General features: G+C 41.7%; 2 long non-coding RNA genes and 1 pseudogene across 2 annotated transcripts; 2 read left to right on the forward strand and 1 right to left on the reverse strand.

Annotated features, from left to right (window-relative positions):
- Positions 1–161: 161 nt before the first annotated feature.
- Positions 162–940, forward strand: LOC136357099 (uncharacterized). Its single transcript, XR_010742171.1, has 2 exons — positions 162–371; positions 463–940. It is a non-coding gene; the product is annotated as an uncharacterized lncRNA (long non-coding RNA).
- Positions 941–4,281: 3,341 nt separating this feature from the next.
- On the reverse strand, positions 4,282–6,464 carry LOC136357001 (protein FAR1-RELATED SEQUENCE 5-like; annotated as a pseudogene).
- A 5,251-nt stretch (positions 6,465–11,715) lies between these two features.
- On the forward strand, positions 11,716–13,601 carry LOC112939286 (uncharacterized). The gene is made up of 4 exons (XR_003242880.2): positions 11,716–12,157; positions 12,420–12,507; positions 13,185–13,346; positions 13,437–13,601. It is a non-coding gene; the product is annotated as an uncharacterized lncRNA (long non-coding RNA).
- Positions 13,602–18,705: the final 5,104 nt, after the last annotated feature.

Raw genomic sequence — 18,705 nt, forward strand, 5'->3', positions numbered from 1 at the left:
GCTCCCATCCACCGTCCAACCATTCAACCAGCGATCTACCCGATCGAACCTCCCCCTAACGGGTATAGCTGCACTGGTCCGTTAATTTTTTGAATAAGATTTAATCCATAATTATCCAGGGATAATTTAACTAACCATCGCCGATTTTTTCTCACTAAAGTGACACATATCTCTCGCGATATAGACGCGGCAGCGTGCGGCCATGGCGCGATCCATCGGCGATTCGGCAGCGACGCCGGCACGATCCATTGGCGATTCAGCCACGACGCGAGGCGCGGTGGCTACATGCAATCCGGCGACGACGCGTGGTGGTTCATTGGCCGATCGGCGACGACGGCGTGGTGGTTCATCGGCCGATCATCCTCCTCATTGTTTGTACCAATCCTTGAAATCTGACTGCTAGATATATATTCTGATTCATGGTCGCTTCTAAATCTCTGCTATCCTTTCCCCCTTTTGCAGTGAGCCAGGTGTACGAGAATTGTATCAATCATGGCAGAGGTTTCCGGGCTTCCGGCCGTAACCTGGAGGCAAACCGTCCAACGATGGCAGCTGCTCACACGGATCCTCGATCGACGATGGTGTCTAGTCAATCAATCACGGCCACAACGTCCGGTAGAAACGCGTACTGCACCATGTCTATGGTTATTTGATTTCAGGTTCAGAGCTAATATCGATCTGCCAAAAATCAGAGGCGACACCTAAGGCATTTGTTCCAACCTCCTAGAGAACTGAATAGATTCTGAATTTTTCAGCAACATTTATATCTACCTCTTATTTCTTTTTCTCTATTTTTCGATCGACTAGTTGATCCTGAATCCTGTGAGCATGAGCTCATATATACCTCTTGTTTTTTGTATTTGTAGATGAATTTTGTATCATACTTCTAAATTTTGCTCGTTAAAAAGCATATATATAATACTGGACACATGAAAAGCTATATATGGCTTATCTAAGTAATAGTGGTATATACATACTACTAAATCTAAGAAATAGTGTATATACTTATTTAAGCAGTATATGCATCATATATATACTGAAGAAACAAAAAGAGTAGTATATGCAGATACTGAGCAAACAAGAAAGCAGTATTATCTCCTTTAGCGATGAGATGCAGTATATAGTGACCGAACAAAAGTATAGCAGCATATACTGACCAAATTAAGAAAAAACTAGTATATGCTTCGTCAATACTAATGTAGTATATACTGGCCAGAAAATTCAAGAAAACAGTATATACTGTTCAAAGGAATAAGTAGCACATACTTGTAACAAAACAGTACATACTGTTCTAATAAACAGTAAACAGTATATACTTATAAGAGTATGTGAACATACTATATATACTACATTGATACTAGAGTATGCAGAAAGCAGTACATATGTGCATTCATATATATACTTTGGGAAAGAAATCAGTACATACTCTTTCGGAGAATAAATCAGTATATACTGAACCAAAAGAAAATTAGTATGTGCTGCTCTAATTAAGTAAAACGAGTAAAGTTTATACTACTACTACTATGTGGGAAAAAGTATATACTACAATGTTTATAATCGGATTTCTCTAATCATTCCCAAAAAAAATTCAGTATATACTCACTCGTTCCAAAAAAATAGTATATACTCGTTCCAAGAAAAATCAGTATATACTACTCATTCAGTCGTTCCAACAGTATATACTGCACGTGCCATTAAAAAAAGAAATAATCAGTATATATACTAGTTAATTCTGAAGTAAGTATATACGACTGCTAAGAAAAAGAAGTATACACTGCTACAACAAAAATATAAGGTAATCCTTACCATGTACTGCTAATAAAAAAAAACTAGTACTGCTCATCACTACAAAGAGAGTGTATATACTGGCTAAAAAACAGTATATACTGTTGCTTACTAGAAAAGAGAGTATAACTAAGGTACGTTATCAAATTTGAAAGCAAATGCATGCCAACGCCCTCGTTCAAATTTGCACCAAATCCGCTGGGCAGCTAGGCCACATGCATTCGGTGATTTGGAAATTAATAATTTTATTCTTTTTCATGGCTAATTTAAATGCTAATGGATCATCCACTAATAAGAGAGAGTACATGCACCTGGGTGTACGGAAGAGTCGTCATATATATATATATATATATATATATATATATATATATATATATATATGGCACTACCCATCGCCACACACAGGCGTTGCACGCCACGGAACAAAATGACGCCACACACAACGAGGAAAGTCAGCCCACCGAACCAAACCAACTGATTGGGGAGTTAAAAATTAACTGGCGGAAATTGTGGCGCAAACGAACCCCACAGACCACATGTCTAAGCGAGACCTTATGTGAAAGTTAAAGTTTAACTGATAAAAAAAATGGTGATACGTTTCGGTGTCTTAGATAACGAGTTTATATTTTACCTTTACTCCGATGGTAAGAGAGAGCCATGGTTATCTTAAAATTCGGGGTGGTGGTTGGTTGTGAAGTTGATGCCATGTAGTTTAAAAATAACTCGCATAAACTGATCGATGATGAAGAAGGACACATTTTTTTGCGGGTTTCATTTTTTTGGTTTGTCGTTGTTTGTACTGACCATTGCATGCAAGTTAAATTTTAACTGCTCATGAACTGGGATTAGTTAATTAAAAACTTCGAGACGTTACGGTGTGGTGGTGCTTTGGTTGGTTATCAATGCGCACGTATCTCCAGAGATAACGCGCATGCATGCAAACGAGAATCGCTACAAAATCGCTGTGATTGATGTCCTAGATATGTACAGATCATACCTCCTGATAGTGTGGTACCTATATAAACTGCCTAACCCCTCTACTGAATTACGCTGCCAACGCAACCATGGATGATAAACAAGAAACCGATTCCGCTAAGCCTCATGTCAATTCTCCCACTCACAACCCAACAGCCGATTCCACGCCACTGTAGGTGGAGCATGAAAGTGTTCTCCTCGAAGAGTTTAGGGTGTCAGGCCCTCCTCCACCGTCGCCTCCCCCTTATCCGATGTCACCATCGATGGAAGATGACGGAATGATCTACACGGAGGATTTAGTGTACATGTGTACCCCATGCCCTTCGCCCCCATCAGACATCGACGACCTAAATCCGCCTGAAGACCCCAACAACAAAATTATTCTGCACCCAACATTCGTCAATGACGTTGACATTGATATTATCCAAGAGGACATTTACAACTTTCGATATGACCAAACTCCTCCAAGAGATGCTCAGTCACCGGCTACCCGGTTCAAGCACCATAAACGTGACTAGTTTTGTTAATTTTATTTAATATTCGCCGCAAACAATTTTATGTGTTAGACCAGGTGTTTTTCTTTTTACATTATCCGTACTCCGAGGCTTGAAGTTTTTATTTGTTGGTGTGCTATCTTCCGCTTGTTAAGTGATAAAAAGATTGTTACCTTTACACCTATTATGTGCCGTGGAAAAGAAATGCATCACCGAAATGTGGATTTCAGTGTTGCAAGTAAAATTTTTTACTCGGGGACATAACAAAAACCGGCAGACCACCAAACCCCCCCCCCACCCACCGACCCCACGAGCACTCAAGGCCGACGATCAGTCTGGTTAAAAAAGAGTTACGACACCAACGGGGCGACTAGGGGAGGACAAAGATGAGTTAAATTATGACTCAATGAATTAAATAAGTAAAAGTTTGACTCAATGAATGTTTGATGGTGCAGCTGAGATGATTCCATTGAGGAGTTAAAAATTCAGCTATGCTCAGGGTGTATAATTCAGGAATAAATAAAGATTGCCAAGTTGAAAAAAGCCAGGGAAGAAATATAGCATTCCACAGTTAAAAATACGACAAAAATCATAAACAGGTCTAGGGACAATGAATTATTCAAAATCTATGACAGTTTTCAATACAACTCATTTTTTTCCCAACCAAATGTTTCATCGGGATCGACATCATCACCATCTGTTTTGTCGAGCTCATCGTTCCTGGCGTCGTTGCCCATCGACTCCCACTCGTCTTCCAGGCATCTTCGCAGTGTGTGGTCACTGCCACCATTCCTCCTTGTTATTCTTGCTCCATTACCCCTTGCTGCGCCGCACGTAGTCACACCACACCCTCTCCCCCTTCCTGATCCTCGTGGCCTGCCTCTCTTTCCCCTCTCCCTATTTGCAACCTTCCTAATCTTGTCAAAATTCACCGGATTTTTCGGGCATGTATTCGCGTAGTGACCATCCCTGAGATGGCACCAACCGCATTCCCTTGTGCATAGCTTCTTTCCCTTGGCTCCAAGTGTTACTTCCTCGTCTGGTACTCCCATGCTTCCTTTGGTATGAGACTTTGGAGGGGGCACACGACTAATCTCACTTGTTTCAACCCGACCTGCACGGCTGTCTTGTGCATTGGTACCTTCGGCGACTGGAGTGTCACCTGGTATGTCCTCGACTGACTACGCAATCCTTTCAAAACAGCCATTGCTATGTCGTACGCCACCTTTGATTTGCATGCTGCTTTCACCACTCCAAAAGCTTCAATTATCATCATGTTTGATCTGTAGTTTTCTTCCACCCCATCTGGACTAGTGGAGTCACGATCCCGCCTGTCGAAGGGCATGTCACTCTTGGCTTTCTTTGTATACCTCTTTAGGATATATGCAACGGGAATCTTCTCTAGTTGCACGTGAACGAATGCAAGGTGCAAATGTGTGCAAAACATCCCTGCACGGCCGTTCAGAAAATGTGTATAAGCATATATCGTGCCAAAGGAAAAGCTAGGGTATAACGTATAGTCGTGCAACTGGCACATGAATAGCTTAAACAATAAATACCTGTATGCTCCCATTGTTTACACTCGCATGTAAAAAACCCCGCGTCGACATCTGCTACCAACTTGAATTGTTTTTGACACCAATCATGCTTCTCAGATCGCTTGGTGGGCGAGACAATCCAACCGTTGTTGACATCTAGGTCTTGCGTGATCCTGAAATCAGCGCTGTCCTACGATGCCTCCTCGAACAATCTGAACGCTGCTCTCGTGTACAATCTTGATATTTGTATAACAAATGGCCACCGCACGACCAACACTGGCATTCCCTGTCTAGGAGAGAAGTTAAAATTTAACTCAGATAACAATTTTACGATGGTTGTGTTTGTGAGCTTAGAAAATTTGATGTAAAAATATAAATACTCACCGAGCTCGCACTTGTCTCAGCCGCCTCCTTCTCCTTCCTGTCAATGATGACATCCAACATCCTAGAGCAAAACGGTGAAGAGCCGTTTGGTGGTCCACGAACTTATGCTTTACCAGCCTGTTAACGCTCTCGCTCCGCTGCGTTGACGTCATCCTACCGTAGTAGTCATCCTTGAAGAAAGATGGAACCCACTTATGTCTTAAATCATACAATGCTTGCATGGTAGCGCAACCTTCCAACTCATACCTCTTTATGAATTAATCCCATGATGTTTCAAACTCATACGGAGTATAAGTTTGGTTAATGCACAACATCATATCGGGTTCAATCTTGTCATTCCTTGCGAAAATAACGTTCAGTGGGTCGGAATGGCGGTTAAGGATGTGCCAACAACAAAGCCTATGAATAATCGCTGGGAAACACCTCCCAACCATGATCGCCATAGCAGGATCTTGATCTGATGAAAACAAACATGAACTCAAATGTGATGCACCAACAAAAATCATAGACGACAACGAAGCAAGGATAATCATTAATTTTCCAGTAATGAAGATGACATCGAGAATACATGCCTGTTAGAATGCAGCGAGGAGATGGAAAGTTCGCCATGCACTTTTTGAACTTCTCATCTCTTAGCAACGCACACCCAAATAGTGTGCTCTCCATATGGTGGTTCGCACCCACAAACATTGCAAGTGGCATTTCATATTTATTGGTTTTGTAAGTTGTGTCGAAAGTTGCCGCATCACCAAAATCAGCAAACTCAGCTTGGCTACTTGCGTGACTCCAAAACAAGTTTTTCAGAACCCCATCTTCGTCGAGCTGAGCATCCCAGTAAAATTTTGGGTTTTGCAACATGCACTCGCTGAAAAACTCCAAGAGCTTGTTGGTGTCATCTGCATTTTCCTTCCGGACATTAGCGTCTTTCCTGCAGAAGAGATTTTATAAAAAGAAACAAGCGGCGTTCATTACAATAATTCCATCAAATTAAACAATAAAAAACGATACAAACATACACAGAAAAAAAATGAATGGAATTTCATTTCACATTTCTCTATGTCCTTGGTAGTGAAAGGGATTTTATATTGGCCACCATGTAACTCAGATAGTACTCCCATAATGTAGTTCTGTGGCACGTGGCTCTCTTGCATCATGTCCATGAATTGCATAACCATGTCATCATGGTTCTTATGCGCGCGCATGTGCTTTACCGTAGATGGAGACGGCGTTAGAGGATGGTTGTGCTGAAGATCAACCACATCAAACACCACAGAAGTTACCACACCATCGACATAGTTATGCCTCACTTTCACGTAAGCCTTGCATCCTGTCTTCTTTGATGATCTGTACCGCTCTCTATCACAATCTGCAACCTTCGACACGTGCCTCCCCTCCCTGGTACAGCAAACCTCACGGATTGCTTTCCTCGAACGACTCTTCTTTATATCAAAACTAGCGTGGTAAGCATATCTCTAGTAGAAATTGTAGGCTTCATCGTAGGTTGCGAAAGACATCCCTTCAGTGGGTACCATATGTGGAGCAACGCAAGCACCCAATAGGTTTTAAAAAAAATGCATAGTATGTCAAAAATGTGGAGTTAAGGGACATGAACACCGAAAGCCATAAAAAGGACTGTATAGGGCTATAAGTATGTAAGTTAATGTATGACTCATTAGCACATAATATACCAAATTATAAGCGGTTGAGCTGTCGCAATCAGTCTTTCTCTTCCTTTCTTAGTAGCAGATCCAACATGACTGTATTAAACCTTAAGCAATCAGGGTTAAGCTAGCTCATTGCCTGAAAGTGGAGCTCGTATTATACACCACTGAATCAAGAATTCGGCAATTGAGGAGCTCGATTAGTCATACTCACCACCACCTGCTCTAGGACCATTGCCAGATCTCAGAACAAGTCAGCAGGGAGAGGGAGTTTATCTAAGCAAGAATGGGGTCGGGGCCAATGCTTCGTTTTGGCTTGATCTATTTCACAACAAGTGAAGTGGGAGATTGACGGTTGGTTTACAGACTGCAATCAGCTCGGGAAAAAAAGAAAGAAGTATCTAACTAGAGCTCGCTCCTTTAGTATATAATAGGGAAATTCCCACCGAAAAAGCCATGAAATCACGTTGAAAATAAGGCAAGCAATTAGAGTATTACGTAAGGAAAAATACCTCGCAGAGGATCTTATGGCCCAACCCTTTCTATTTTTGTTTTTTCCTAATTGCGCACCCCTACCTTTTATTGATAGTTTATGCCGGGTCTTTTCCTTCTGAATAAGATTGTTAGTTTCTGCTAGAGAGGTTGCTCCAAAAATAGTAACCTGCTCCTGGTTCACATGAACAAAGTGTAGTAGAACGGACTTCCATCCTTTTTTGAAGGAAATGCATACATTGGGGAAATCCGGGCTCCGGAGAATCAAACTTACTTTCTCTATTTAGCTCTTAAGCCTTTTTCTACCGACCGAACATGAAGAAGCTCACGGAAGAAGTAAGTCATTACGGTTGGCAGGGATTGACTTTCCGTTGAAATATTTTCTTACCTGTTGTATAGAAGTCTTCGTTTCAGTCCTCCTAGTGGCCATTGCTCCTAGTATGAGTAGTTGTGATGGGCTGCGAGTTCCCGGGGTGACGAGCCTTTAGCATCCAGATTGGGCAATACGAGATAGATTGATTTACTTCGAGGATAGTCTTTCTTTTCCAAGTCACTTTCGTAACCATATTTCCTACAGCTAACACGTGTCCGGTCCAGCGGGAACGCGCAGCGCAAACGAACGTGAGCTGCTTTACCGAATATCCCCCGCTGGCCATCGGGGACCTAGTGGTAAGGCCATGATCCGCAGCGCAGGGGAAGGGATCACTCATTCTTCTATTGGGGACAGGTGCACGAACGACAACTCCAAACGTCAGACATCTGCCGCCTATACCTACCGTTTAGGTGGCACCAGCGAGATCCAGCTAAGGTAAGGAACTTCGTGTCGCGGCTGCTCCACTCCGCTGCGGTCCTTTGAACAGAACTTCATTGCCTCCCCGCGCACGAAACGAATGGGCGCAGTGTCGTGGGTCAGTTTTGGGGAGGGGGGGCAGAGAGAGACCAGAAGAATGATTCATTTGGATCGACGAGCCATTTCGCGATTCAATAGAATGTCTCTCTATCCATATCTATTCTATCTTTATATGACGGGCCATAAAAAAAAGAAGTATTTTTTATGGCATGTGAGATGATCGCGCCTAGTAGCCACATATCAGCTGCGCTCAATATGCGGGATTTCCGTTGGATCTGATCTTTCGCTTTGACGAATTGGCCTCTGGGGATAACAACTCGATGACGATCACGGCGTCACCAGTGGAGCAGATCGTGTGACATCAGTGTCCTCCGGCGACGCCATTGACTTCCAATGAAGCAGCTATGGTGGTCTATTTTCGGGTAGAGCCCTCACACTGACTTGAAGTTTGCTAGCCTTAACATTTTAGTTGTGCGTGGTTTAAGGGTGTTTTGGCATTTGTTTCGGATCTAGGAGTGGAGTAATTAAAAACTATCGGCCAGTCCGATAAATCCTACGTATGTTTTTCCCCTTGATAACTCGCATGCAGGTCACGGTGTGGGATTCGTAGAAGTTAAATTTTAACTAAGCAGACTGGTGTATTAAACAGCGGTGCCACGTCAAAGTTAAAAAATAACTTTTCATTGTAACTCGAAGTCGATTATTGTTTTTCTCAAGAACGGAGCATCATCCCTTAGCGAGACTGTAGCATGTGTTGGGCATAGATTCGGATCAAAAAGCGTGGGGCCCATCCAGTAATCGCGGCGGATATAAAAAAAAGATATGGAGAGTTGATGCGATAAAATTGTGATTACGTTCTTTTCCGTAATGACAGTAAGGGGGTACTCGCTGATGTTGGACGATGAGTTGTAAGTTATTTTTTAACTAAAAACGCTAAGCTGTCAACACCCAGGCCGTGATATTGTTGAGTGGCTAGTCAATTTTTAACTTTATGCCGAGTTGCCGACACTTGGTGTCCAGAAATTTTAATGTACCATAGTTAAATTTTAACTTGTATCCTTGTATACTGGTTGCTCACTTTGCTCTTATAGAATTATTATTTACCGGTTGAGTATTATTTTTACTATTATGTCATTTGAAAGGTTGCGCAGTATGCACAATACTTAAGGACTTAGGGACTACGGGATATGGTTTTGGTACGGGCACATAGGATTCTGATACTAAATTTAGTTTAGTTAAATAATAACTCGTATCCATGAATGCACACCAAAACACTTTCATCTGGCACTTTTTGTTTACCACGTGAGTTAAAAATTTGCTGAGGATACATTATTTTGATATGCAAGACAGAGAACTTAGCTCATGTTGTTATAATGTGCTTTAGATTTTGAATGGGCGTGATGATAGTGTCCGTTAATTTTTAACTGGATGGTTTTAAAAGAATCGTACTAACTCACGCAGCTTCCGGCAACTTGAGTTATAATTTAGCTCATACATCATTGCAAGGGTCAAAAGAAGGACATGGGGCAGGTGAATTTTTGCCGGCATAACAAAATGATGAGTTCAATTTCCAACTTCCCAGCATAGTTTATGTACAAACAAAAGAAATTGTCCATGAAAACTAAATAATAAGGAGCACATCATGAAGCTTGTTCGGAGGCGTCACCAACAGAAGGACCGAGAAACGCCGCCATCTCAGGATGGCGTGGATCAGCTAAGTTGTGATCGCTGGATACAAGCTGGAACAGGATGCTTGAGGGGACAATCGTCGAGTTGGTCTGTGGTACAAAATGGATAAAAATTTGGAAAAGATGGTGAATAATGAGTAGTTACTATGTGGCTAATTGGGAATGAGATTGTATATAGCGTGTTACCGGGATGTTGAGGGTCTCGATGGGATCCCTGCTGCCGTCGTAAGCCTCCATATATTTCATTACATAGAAGGCACAGTCGTTAGAGCAGATGGCCATCCATGCACAGTTCATCATGTTCTTCCTGAATCTACCAAACCTGCAAAAACGTTTTGGTACTACCTTGTGCAGTGCATCACTCAGCCGCTTCACGATCCGTTTTGACAGTGCACCATGGTGGTCGCTTACAAGTGTTCCAATTAGCGGGTAATTGTTTGAGTCCATTACGTTGATCCGCTTATGTGGAATGTTGATTGCATGCAGTGACTAGTGGCTATTGTGGAAAACATGGACCATAATCTGATAGGAGGGAACGGAAGTTAGCAAAAAAAAAATACAATTACACACAATTACACTTGTATCATGCACATTCCTGGGGAAAAGGAAATAATGGTTTATACACAGGGGAATATAATTGCTATGTGAACTATACTGTTGAGTGCTTACCAGCTGAGCATTGGATGTGTTTATCTGCCGGATGAATTCTTCTAATCTACTATCCAAAGCATCGGCTGAGAACGGTTGTGTGACACCGTTATGCTTTATTAAGTTGATGTTCAATAGGTACTGCAATGTGTGCAACAATGATTGGAGTTCAAAAAATAAACTTCAACTGGTACGGAAGAAAGCGGCAAAAAAGGCAGGGGTGTGTTAAGAAGTAATAGAAATTGGAGATGCTTTTTGTTACCAATAAATTTGTTGGGATGAATATTCTTTTTCCAAAGGTGTCTGGTTTGATCGTCATATCATCCTTGAAAAGCATAGAGCTGGAAGCGTCTATGAAGAGCCCCTCGGTCAAGTTCCCGTTACAAAATGACTCAACCACATCGGAAGCATATGCCACCGAGGAGTCAATCTCCAAAAGTTTAACGCTGTCATAAATTGAAATTAAATGACGATCAGCGTGAATGAATAAATATCTTTGAGGACATGTTTTAACAGCAAACACGGGAAAAAAGGGTTGAGAAATGTGTCCCAACCTTTTGAGACGATCCACGTTTTTCAACATGAATTCCCTGAGCTGTATGCTGGCAGAAATGCGAGTTGTCGGTTGTGGGTTACCCACAACCACCGGTGAGACAAATCGTGCGGGCTTTTGGATAAACCGCTTAGGCTGCGCCCATGGCGTGGAGTTTACCCCTTCCGTATTGTCAGTGGTCTCAACCTGCAGCTGTAATAAAAAAAATTGTCATTATGAAAGGGGTGTGATTTTAAGTAATGTATGAATCGAAAGCGCAATGGAGTAATAAGATGTTAATGTGCGTATGTGTCACATACCTGAAATGTTAGGACTTAAAATTTCTTGGCAAAATAGTTATAAGCTAACTTCTACAATTTTGAGAGCCAAAAATTTCCGTTTTAACTTCGGTGAGACCAACCTAAGCTATCGCATAAATAAAATTTGAGAACCAAATAAAGCTTTTTCTTTCCTAACCTTGAGCATAAATGCAATCATACATGTGTGCATGCATCTATACTAATATAAAAAGGAGGAGTTGTCTCCTTGCAATCCTACAGGTGAAATCAACTTACTTAATCCCATCGTCCATCCGCCATCTCATCTGATCTCATCCATTGATCCTCCTCGTTGTAGGAAATCACCACCAATCCCACCGATTCCTCTCCACCGCTCTTTCCGCCCGCGCGATGAGTCCTCCGCGTGAATCCTGCCACCTCCTCGCTCCGCTCGAATCCCCGCTGCTGCCGCAGTGCACCACTGGACCAGCGCCAATCCCCGCCGCCTCCTCGCTCCTCCTCTCTCTACTTGAATCCTCGCTGCCGCCGCAGTCCACCGCTGGACCAGCGCCGCCGCTGCCGCGCCTCCATCGCCGGACCACCTCACTCGCTGCTGCACCTCCTCGAGACTCCCCGCCACACGCCACCGCATCGTGCCCCTCCGCTCCCAGGCCGGCGCTCACCTCGCTCCTCTGTTCACCATCGCAGGGGTCGGTGAGCTGGTGAAAGCCCCCGTAAGACCAAGGATTGTGGCTTCCGTGACGACCCCAACTCCATTGTGCCCCACGATTTTGACTCCCTCTGCCTGAACGGTGACCCTTACCCGTCTGATGTACGTCTTTCTGTTTCTGCCCAACCTCTCTGTCTTTCTATTGCTGAAGGATTTGCAGTGGTGGTTGGTTAATGGTTAGGCAGGGTGGTTTAATCTGGTATAGAATCCTAACTCAGCTTGTTTCCCTTTGTCGATCCATTGCTTTCACTATTAGATGATCATATTTGGATGCCAAATAGTGTGCTAAAGATGATGTCCATCATATGCTAATTTAAATGCCAAATTGCAACTTGTTACTCAAAGTATCTGGCTGATTGTACAGCTCTGATTCAAGGAACTCTCTTATATTATTTGGATTATGGGAGCTTCCTGTTCATCTTTGCAAGCTGATTACTCTGACCACAATCAAGGTATGTAGCCGCTCTCCGCTCACATTGGCCTTAAGGTGTTATCGGAATTTACTAATATCATTTCTGGGATACCTTTTCTATACTGTATTTTTTGCATTTGCTTGTCCTCACGTAAGATTCGTTGTGTCCAATGTTTAGCATAACTTTGTAGAGTGGATATTAGTGACCATTTGTATGAGCATATGGGTCAATGGATCAATGTATGATCAGTCCTGCCTTTGGACATCAATATGTTATTTTGCAAACAGATTCCTTAGTTTGTTACACACTAATATGAGATAATTCTTGAAAATTCTAGAAGGCTGGCTAGGTTTCTAGATAATCCTTTTATTTGATGTAATCATCTCTTGCCTGGCAGCTACAGCGTCAATGGTTTGCTGGCCCCTCCTTATTTCAAATATTGGCTTATTCATGTCCTATACAGGAGGTTCCGGTTGTATTTATATAGGGGAATGTGTTCTCTGATTTAACAGTACCCTAAGTTTTCGTATCTGGACATCTGTGCTGAAACAAAATGTCGCTTGACAGTTAGCTTTACTGGTGGTCATATTTATCCAATTTTACATTGCTCTTTCATGTGTTTACAATTAAGGGTTCCTGGACCGAAGCAACGTTACTCCCTTTCACGTATGATGAAGGATCATTAATGTGTTCCTCTTTCCTTCCTTTCTATGCAGTCAGGGTGGATTGTCTGAACATGGAGTACTGCAATGGTCTGGTCAACCTATTGCATATTTGCGTTGCAGCTTCTAGCTATCCCAATTGATGTACCCCTTAAATTAATCGTGTATTTGATTGGGGGATATATGCGTGACTTCGATTGCCACATATAAAAAAAGGTATGCGATATCTAGAAAACATTCTTGATGTTACTGTGACTATGTCGAACTATTGTGAATATTTGATTTCCTTATATATTTACTAACCAGGGCGGAAATATATCCACACAAACAAGGTACACTATGCTTGCTCTCAAATAAAAAATGATTCCTTTATTTAGTGATTATGCTCTCCCTCTAGAAGTCATTATGTACAATTCCATTCGTTTGCAAGATATTCAATGGAATTTCTATGTGAATTAATTGTTGTGAGTATGAAGGTGCAGTTGACAAAGGTCAAGGAGAATTGGTGAACTAATCAGTACAACAACTATTTTTTTTCGACCGGAAATACTGCCAGGACTTTGTCCCGCAGTGTAATTTTATAAAATGAAAAGGTTATTTACAAATTACAGAATAATAAAAACAAAAAAAGATCAAAGTATCACACTGTTTGTAACCAATCAGAAACAGTCTGTTTTAGTGGATCCTTCATTCTGCACAAATGCAGAAGAACCTCGGCTTTGAAAAAAGCCCTCCAAGAACTGAACGAGGGAAGCTCATTGCGAAAAATTTTCCCATTCCTTTGCTTCCAAATATGCCAAGCAGCAATGAAGAAAACTTCCAAGAAACCTCTCTGATTGAACCGAATGCGAGCCAAAACCACCATCTGAAAAAAATCCAGGTTAGGATTCCATGTAATCCCAAATGTTGCCAGCAAAGTTGACTGAAAGGGCAGAAGAAAAAAAGATGTTCTCTTGTCTCTCTAATATTATTCCGGCATAATTCATAAGTGAGGTCATCATTTTCCTTTGCACAATGTTGCCTATCCAGCATATCTCTTGTGTTAAGTCTGTCTCTGAATAAAAGCCAAGCAAAAACCTTAATCTTCATTACACATTTCGTTTTCCAGATCCAGACAAAAGGCCTCGGCACATGCACATTTGAGTATGTGAGCTTATAAAATTAGTTGTGTATTTGTCAGAGTTCTAGATGAAAGACCATTCATGACCAATGCCGTTCTGCAAAGAGAGAGAAGACCATTCCTCTTCTAAAACAGTGAATTCTCCATAAGCCTGAGTGATCAGAGGCAGTAAAAAACAATCCTCAAGAGGAGTAGAACCCATTTGCTTAACAGAGAGAGTTTTATCTAAGGCAACCATATATAAAGATGGAAAAGCATTGCTTCTTATCTTATCATTCCAAATGTCATCCCAGAAAAGAACTGAGGATCCAGTCCTGATACGGCAGCTTGAGATTCCCCTGAAAACATCAGTCAGAGCCACTATATCCCTCCACCAAAAGGATCCTTTATTCCAAACTAAATGTGGCACTTTGGAGTTATAATATGAATTCCATATCAGTTGAACCCATGGCAGATCATGTCCTTTGTAAAATTTGACTAGATGTTTAAGCAGAAGCGCTATATTCTGAACCCTTAGATTGATAACTCCTAGTCCACCTTTATCCTTTGGTATGCACACTAGATCCCAAGAGGCTAGAGATCTTCTGGTTGAAGTTGGATTGTTTCCCCTCCAAAGGCAATTTTTCCTTGCAGTGTCAATAGCTTTTACCACTGAAACAGTCAGCTGCAAAGAACACATGTAGTATGTTGGGATTGAGGAAAGCACTGAGTTTATCAATGTGAGTCTTTCACCAGTGGCAGAAATTATGAGCTTGCTGTTAATCTTCTTTCTACCCTGTCTACCAAGGGTGCAAAGTCCACTACCCTTGGTCTAGTTGTTCCTATGGGCAAACCCAGATAAGTAAAAGGCATTGTGCCTATGGTGCACCCAAGCAGACCAGCAAAAAGCACTGCATTCTCATGAGATAAATTAATTGGGTAAAGACAGGACTTATGGTAATTCACTTTGAGGCCAGTAGAGTGTGCAAAAGAATTCAACAATGCCTTGAAACAGAACACCTCTCTCTGCGAAGCTTTGAGAAGAATTAATGTGTCATCAGCATATTGTATTACTAGGAAACCCTTCTCATCAAGTTCATTAATTGGCTTGGTCAACAGACCTAAGGATCAAGCTTTGTTAACTATTCTCTGCAACAATTCAGCACCAAGAACAAAAAGCAGTGGTGAGAGTGGATCTCCTTGCCTAACCCCCCTTTTGCATTTAAAAGAGTTTCCAGGCACCCCATTAAGTAGTACTGAAGAATGTGCCGAAGAAAAAATCATCTGTATCCACTGTAGCCATTTTTCAGGAAACCCCATGCATTTCATAATGGATATCAAGGTGGAGTGCTCTATATCAAAAGCTTTCTCAAAGTCAAGCTTTAGCAATATAATTTCTCTCTTTGACTGTTGGCATTGATGAATATATTCAAAAGACCATGCTAAGCAGTCTTGAATCGTTCTGCCTTTGATAAAACCATATTGGTTTTCATGGACCAGTTTGGGCATTACACTCTGTAACCTATCTGCCATCAATTTGTTTATGAACTTTAAACTGATGCCCATACTGAAATTGGCCTGTAATCATTGACTATTTCTGGAGAGGACTTTTTTGGCACTAAGGTTATGTAAGAGATGTTTAGCGGCTGCAGATCAGTATAGCAAGCATGAAAGTGAGCTGCTAACCTGTAAAAGTCCTGTGATATGATTTGCCAACATTTCTTAAGAAAAAACCCATTAAACCCATCTGGGCCAGGTGCTTTGTCTGATGGAATAACCTTAATAAGGCTATCCATGTCCTGAGTGTAGAACTGATCCACCAAACAATCCAAGTTTTCCGGATTAGGGAAGAGATCCCTCAGATCAAAGTCCATTGGAGGCAAGAGTGAAATCCCCATTCTGTTTTCGAAACTATGAAAAAACAGATCTGCTTTGTGATTGTATCCAGTGGCTACTTGCCCATGCTGATCCTGAACCTGAGAGATGGAGTTCGATCTATATCTTTCCGTAGCAATGGCTTGGAAGAATTTTGTATTTTCCTCACCCAATAACATCCATCTATTCGTGCATCTTTTTTTCCAATAAATCCTTTTAAACTCAAGAAGGTTTATGATCTGTATTTTGACAATTTCTCTGAAGTTCCATTCAAGGATGGACAAGGGCCCAGGGTCTACTGACCATATTCTGCTAACAAGTTCAAAGAATCCTTCATTTCAACCCAATAATTCTCAAACCTGAAAATTGGAGATTTTGGAATCTTGGTATCGATTTGAACTACACATGGCACATGATCTGATATATTTCTAGTCAATGGGTGGACAGTAGTGTTTGAGAAAACCAAAGTCCAAGCTGGACTTGTAAATACCCAATCAAGCCGCTCCAGAAGAGGACTGTTCTGCATATTGCTCCAGGTAAAACTTCTCCCTTTTAAAGGGATTTCTAGCAGATCAAGAGAACTAATTACATCATTAAAAATGAATATATCATTCATGTCGGCTCCCGGCTTATTTCTGTCCTCAACCGATCGGTAGAAATTAAAATCTCCTAGAAAAATCATGTTTTCCATTGACCCAAAAGAGATATTTTTCAGCTAACTAACAAACTCTGTATGTTCTGAGCCACTACACGGGCCATATATGCAGGTTAAGGCCCAAGCTTCTGAAGATTGCCTTGAAACAAAGCTTACTGTAACAGAAAAACTATTTATTTCCCCTGGGGTTCCCAAAAACACTTTAGAGGCCCAAACCATTAATATTCCACCCAAAGCACCTCTTGAGGGCGAGAAAGCAAACGCATCAAAGTGCTTAGGAGCAAAAGTCCTAATATCGGCCAAAGAGAAATTTTGTTTTTTGGTCTCTTGGACACAGAAAACCTGACAACCACTTTCCTCTATCTTTTGCCTCAAAGACAACAATTTTGTATCAGCATTCATGCCTCTTATGTTCCAGCACAGCACATTCCAGAATTTAAACACATTATTCATGATGAAAACATTTAGGAGTGCATATAGATACAGAGCTAACTAAATTAGCCTGCATAGAGCCATATAAAATAAGTTTCCAGCAAACACAAAAGGAACTAACACTGATCACAGTCTGACAGTACTGGAAAACAAAAGATCCTGCTCTGAGCATAGAAACATTATTCATTCCTAATCATCCATATTTGGCCGGGGAAGCTTCTTCCTTGTTTCTCCCCCTAAGCTTGATTCAGCCACATCCTCAGGATTCAGGCCACATAGATCCACCCCCATCTTTTGCAACAAAGATAAAGAACAATCAGAAGGGGAAGAATCTGAGTTTATATCATCTTCTAGAGTATTGAAATCAGATTCAGTAATTTTGCTACCAAGGATAAGGATTTTAATATACCTGCCAACTCCTTCAGTTTTTTAGCTGACTTTCCCCTTGGTTTTCCTATTCCCATTTGCTGATCAAATTTGAGCTCTTGGTTGGCATTAAGAAGCCTAGAGCTTTGTCTTCTAGCAGGATTATACAGAACAGTCTTCCCATCCCTTTTTTTGACAGGAGCCATAGGAATCTGAAGCACTGCTGGGGTGACTTCTGGACTTGATGGCTGGGCTTGCAAAGGTACAACATCCAAAATCTCCTGATCAGAAAGCCCATCATCAGAGGGGGGAGGCAATAAAGCCCAACTGGAATATTGTCGCGACCGAGAAAATTTGCATTTTCCCGAACGCTAGTGTATTAATCCCCGTCCCAGGAAAAGCCGGGGTACACCACACAAACATGATATAAAAGACACATCTTTATTATATCGATAATATTTACCTTATTATAAAGGCACTTCAGGCCTGACAATAAAAAATAAACAGCAACGGACTAGCGGGCCTACGGATCATCTTCACAGGCGCTCAACTGGGGTATAAGCCAGGACTCCACCTAAGATATCTCCTCCAAAGCTTCTCTTACTGAAGGGGGGAAAGACAGAGCAAGAATGAGTACAACCACAGTACTCAGCAAGCCACACCGAGAGATGCATGATTAATGCAAGGGGGTACAAGGGGATAATAATATAGGGGTTAGGTTTTGCAGTAAACAGTATTTAAAAGACACTTAGTTGCTCAAAGCTATTTTGTAAATACGATCCTAGAGCTACACAATATTATTAATCAAGGCCGTGAACCGACACGAACCTGCCTTAACCCAAAGCCTACGATGATTCAGACCGAACTGGCAACCCGACCTGGGTCCCAGCTCGTCCCAAGCCAACCCAGGCCAACCATTCAACATTTTAGTTGTTAAGCAAGTTTTAAGAATTAAACCACTAACTTGGGTACATTGCTAGGCTTGCCCATATCCGAGGGCACGGCTATTCGAATAGATTTACTCCGATCAGAGGTATACATCTTTACCCACAAGACACATCTTTACTCTGCATTTAACGGCCGTGGAACCCGTCGTAAAGAATGTGACATAACCCCTTTACCCATCCTAGCCGTGACAAAAGCACCGA

The sequence above is a fragment of the Oryza sativa genome, chromosome 6 (assembly GCF_034140825.1).
Source record: "Oryza sativa Japonica Group chromosome 6, ASM3414082v1".
NCBI lineage: Eukaryota > Viridiplantae > Streptophyta > Magnoliopsida > Poales > Poaceae > Oryza > Oryza sativa.